Source organism: Amblyraja radiata, chromosome 1, assembly GCF_010909765.2.
Source record: "Amblyraja radiata isolate CabotCenter1 chromosome 1, sAmbRad1.1.pri, whole genome shotgun sequence".
NCBI classification, from domain to species: domain Eukaryota; kingdom Metazoa; phylum Chordata; class Chondrichthyes; order Rajiformes; family Rajidae; genus Amblyraja; species Amblyraja radiata.
The window spans coordinates 121,273,020-121,278,618 of NC_045956.1; positions in this window are offsets into that span (position 1 = coordinate 121,273,020).

Genomic DNA, 5,599 nt, shown 5'->3' on the forward strand with positions numbered 1-5,599 from the left:
CGGCTGCTCACACCCGCGACAGCGCCGTCTAGCCACTGCCAGAGACACTAGAGGAGCTCTGCTCTATAATCTTTGGCCACTGCCAGAGTAAGGTGAACTGGAAAGCAAAGGTCTGCAGAGGCAAGAGTGTGTCCCACACACAAAACAAATCCTGAAACACACAGCGAGAGAAGAGACAAACAGAGTTAATGTTACAGGCCCTTTAGTCAGATCTGGAATAATGAGTAGACAAGAATATTAAGTTGCACAGACGAGAAAGAATGGAAAGAGCAGAGGGACTTGCGTGTGAGGGGTTACTGACCAAACTTGATAAAATAAGATTTTTTTTTTTAAACTGACAGTTAGAGTTGAAAAGAACAAACAATGAACAAAAAGAGGCCGATGGTAGAATATTTATTTTTGTAATTGGAAGACGGTGACCCAGTGCTGTACCACATAAATCAGAGATGGTAACCTTACTCATCTTGATACTAGCAATTTGGTTACGAACATAGGAGGCATGCTTTGTGAATGTGTAGATAACATGAAAGTTGGGGTGGTTCTGTTGATAGGACGATGGTCGTTGGCTACAGGATTATATTGATCAGTTGGTGATATGAGCAAAGCCACAGAAGTGTCGGAGACTATGGGGAGAAGGGAGGAGAATGGGGTTAGGAGGGAGAGATAAACCAGTCATGATTGAATGGCGGAGTAAGGGAATAAGGCTACTTAAAAGTAAATGTTCAGATGTACGTTCAAAATAGATTTGACATTTTTTGTCAATCTTCAACAAAGCTGTGGAATACAAGACAGTGAAATGAGTACCACCTAAAAATGAAATGGAAGAAAACAGTTTTTGAACAGTCTCTTGTAGCTTCCAGAAGGCACTGAATTAGTGATTATTTCAGTCCTCAAGAAAATTTAATGTGACCTGTCTCATTATAGTAGATGCAGAAATCTCCCTCGCATTTATAAGATTATTGGGTGTGACCTATTGACTTTGAGCCTAGTGCTGGAAAGTGAGTACAAGTTAGTCAGCTATTTTTCATCAGAACTGACAGAATGAGCGAGATGGCCCTCTTCTACATTTTAAATTTCCTATGATGCACCGTGGACGTGCGTGCCTGTCTTTTTCTGGTATTTGAGTTAAATGATTTTTAATTGGCAACTCGTGCCTGTAATCATTCATCACCCAAATCCATACCATCCCTGGGTCTATATGGGCTACTTGTTTAAATACAGCACAACCCTGCACATAGCCTCTTCATATGTTGTGTTTTTGTTTATTTCAATCAATAGAGAAAAAGACTAATAGAGTGCGAATCATTCCAGATGCAACATTATGACACAAAATATTCAGTCACTATATTTTCACATGTAGTCTGAACTCAAAAAATAAACATTTTACGGTCAAACAATATTTGAAACATAGAAAAATAGGTGCAGGTGTAGGCTATTCGGCCCTTCGAGCAAGCACCGCCATTCAATATGATCATGGCTGATCATCTAAAATCATTACCCCGTTCGTGCTTTTTCCCCATATCCCTTGATTCCTCTAGCCCTAAGAGCTAAATCTTATGGGCCTGTCCCACTCGGGCGACTTTTTAGGGGACTGCAGGGGACTATGCGGTCACCACATGGTCACGGGTGGTTGCCGAGGAGTCGCCTTCATGGTCGCGAGGAGTTCTCGCATTCTGGGAACTAGTCCCGACCTCATTATGGATGCTGTGAATTCACCAGAATGAAGCCGCCACGGAGAGTAGCGAGAATTCTCGTGCCGTAAGTAGGTCGCCAGGAGGTCCTAGTGGGTTGCCAGGAGGCCGAAGGTTTTCATAGGTTGTAGCCAATGCTGACCGGTGAATTTCATTGGCTCATTGGGAAAAAAATGTAAGCAGTAGTTTTCAGAACCAAGGATAACCGACCGGCAATGTTAAATGTCTGCCGAGCTTCACAGCCGTGTATCTCAGACAGCGCTCCCCCCGCCTGCATTACGGGCTGGTGAAGGAAGCGATTGTGTGTGTGTGTGTTCTCCAGCTTGTTCTCTCTCCTCGTGGGTTTAAACCAGCATCTGCAGTTCCTTCCCACACGCTTCAACACTGCAGGAGAGCCCGGTGTGGGGACTCGACCCAGTCGAGGGACGGCCGCTTCTTGCTAAGGCTTCAGGAAGCCGGTACAATGGAGAGGTACGAGGCTGCCATGGTCCTTGGAGCACTCGGGAATGCCATGGGCTATTATAACATTATGGGTCACGGGTGCAACAAACCTGGATTCAAGCTGACCGAGATAGACATAATGGTTTTTAAAACATTTCAGTGGAGGGCTCCATTCGATACGCTCATGCACATGGCGACCGACGTAGCTTTGGTTAGTGGTGAGTTTTCTATTCTCGAGTCCTATTTTTTATTGTTTATGTATGACTCCAGTTTGTCCCATGGTATTGTTATCCATCTTGCTTGCCTTTTACACACTGCCCCCCCACCAACACGCTTCATTCACACGAATGCGCAAGCTTCCCGTTTAAAATCTTGCGGTTGTTATTATTTCGCTGCTGCCAAATTGTTTGCCTCGCCTTTTAAAAAGTTTGTTCACAAAATGAATTTTGGTTGTCAGGTGGCTGCTGACAAATTGTTTGCCTCGCCTTTTAAAAAGTTTGTTCACAAAATGAATTTTGGTTGTGGGTGGCTGCTGCCAAATTGTTTGCCTCGCCTTTTAAAATCGTTGCAACAGTTTTCGGATGGATAAACATAAATACACATTTTATTAGATCAGGACTGTGTTTAATTGCAAAATTGGCGCTCATTCCGTGACTTCCGCTTAGTGGTAATATGGCGCCGATGACGACATTTCCAGTTAGCGTCAAGATGGCACTGACTGCGTCATTTCCGGTTCGTGGCAAGATGGCGCTGACTGCAGAAGGCACAGAGAGAAGTTGTCGTTGAATAATTCCAAAGAGCTTACTGCTCTGTCTATGCTGTAAGTTTGTTGGACGTTATTTAAAGCACGTTTTTGCTTCACCAGCAGCTGCCTCTACAGGAGGCTTTAAACGTTTGAATCATTCGGTTTACACCACGTTCTGAAGTTACTTGGCAATTTAGTATTGGTTGTGAGTCTGTGTGAGCGAGCCTGTCTGTCTGTGTGTGAGAGTGTGTGTGTGAGAGTGTCTGTGTGTGTGAGAGTGTCTGTGTGTGTGTGTGTGAGAGTGTCTGTGTGTGTGAGAGTGTCTGTGTGTGTGTGTGTGTCTGAGAGTCTGTGTCTGTGTATGTGTGTGTGAGAGTCTGTGTGTGTGTGTGAGAGCCTGTGTGTGTGTGAGTGTCTGTGTGAGGTGGAGGGTGTGTGTGTGATCAACAAATAATAAATAGTATAAATAATATAGTATTTCGTAGTTCAGAGCTTATTTGTAATGTTTAATAGCCTGATGGCTGTCAGGAAGAAGCTGTTCCTCAATGTGGATGTTAGTTTCCAGTTTACAAAAGTCGGACGTGACTCCAGAAGTCGGGCATAAGTCAGTCAGTCCACAAGCCGTGATTCAGTCTGTCAGTCCAGAGGCCATGAGTTAGTCAGTCAGTCCAGAGACCATGAGTTAGTCCCAAGGCAGTGAGTCCAGAGGCCATGAGTGGGTCACTCATGCCGACCTTCCTTCCCCCCCCACCCCACTGGCATCCCCACCTCAAGACACTGCCCTCCGCCTGGCTATAGGATGCTCCCCCTCCTGAAGCTGTCCCCCTCCCTCGGCTGCAGGACGTTTGCCACCCTCAGGGTGGAAGATTGCAACCTTCACGTGGTCCGCCCTGTTTCGACTAATGCAAACAACTCGACGTGCACAAACAGAAGATCAAATAGAACAAGTTGTCCTACAACTTTAGGCTGTGCACGCCACACAAAAGAAGAAGCCACCCCCTACCCCACCCCGACAGCCCCCGCCTCAAAAAAATGTTTTACACAAATTCTTCAGTGAGTCCAGAGGATTGAGAATTACAACCGCTCAATCTCTCTATATTAAAATTGTCTCTTTTTTTATCAACAGCAAATAGCCATCAAGAGGCAGTGAGCAGCAGAACACAACAAGAAATAACTTAATTCTCATCTTTAAAATTTAACTTGTTCTTATATTTTAAGAATAATTCACAATTTAAACTTTAATAAATCATTTTTCCACTTTTCATGCCTGCGTGTTCTTCATCACAATGGGAACCTAATAGGCAGGAATGGCTGCTCTGTGGGAGAGCCGCTAAGAGTGCATGGGGGGAGGTTGTAAGGAGATGGACTGAATGTGTGGGGGGGAGGGGAATGGCAAGGAGCAGAGTGGGGGGGATGAAGGGAGGAGGGGTGACTGAATGAACTGCCAGTGTACCAGGCGTGAGTGACTGCACTGCCAGCCCACCAGCCATGAGTAAGTGATCTGCCAGCCCATGTGCCGTGAGTAAGTGAACTGCCAGCACACCTGCTGTAAGTGACTGAACTGCCAGCCCACCAGCCGTAAGTGACTGAACTGCCAGCCCAATAATCCATTCAGTCCACCCTCTCACCCTTCTCTCCCAGTCTGTCACCTGTTTTGGGCACAATTTCTGGCAGTTTCTCAGCTGCCAGCCTGGCAGGTCCGAGTGACTGTACTGCCAGACCTCAGTGACTGAGCTGCCAGCCCAAGATGTCTATACTAGCCCTCTGGAAACCAGTACCTTCGGCCCACAACACCCATACTAGCGCAACAGAAAGCGCCCCCACTGGCGAGCAATATTGGATTGGTGGAGAGGTGGAATATTGCGTTGGGTGACCACCAGCCTCCCGTGTGATGCTGGGACCCAAGTTAGTCTAGTGATCTTTGGAAATCAATAAAATTTACTTATGACATAACAAACAACAATGCCTATTTAAAGTAAAAAAAGACATTCAATGGGTAGACAAAGAAAGAAAGTTTTCCTATGACAGAGGAGCAATTTGCAGTTGATTGAAAACTTGATCAAAGAAATTGTCACTGGAGAAAGGTTTTAGATTCAGTTAGCTGTTACAGTTTCAACATCGTTTAGGGAGGAAAATTAAAGTTCTTACACTGATGACTGGCAATAAGGAGAGGAAAATACACGAAATGGTTAGAGGGTAAAAGAGGTGGGACAGAATTGACTGAACTGAGTGTGCAGAAAATGCATTGGAACTAAAAATGGAATGACACACAAACTATAACATTTCTTTTTAATGGGGTATCATTATTGACCGGAAATAAGGAGTTATTGAAGTCAAGTTAGGCTCTTGTAGCTCAGTATAGAAGATAGTAACAAAAAGAGACACAAGCCACTGCAGATGCTGGAATCTTGAGCAAAACACAAAGTGCTGGGGAATTCAGGGGGTCAGACAGCATCTGTGGAGGAAATGGACTGGCGATGATTCGGGTTAGGAGCCTAATATTGTCCTGATTGTAGTAGGGTGGATAAATCTGTCTGAAGAAGGGTTCCGCCCCATAACGTCGCCGGTTGTGCCGGTGTCCAAATGTGCGCGAGCTTGAGATGCTGGACACCAAAGACCAAAGCTCCGCTGTAAGATCTTTGCTGGTCACCACCCCCTTCCCTCTCTTCCTGTAGGTGGCGCTGTCACCGCCGCGCACCTTCTCTTGACTCGTCGTGTTATC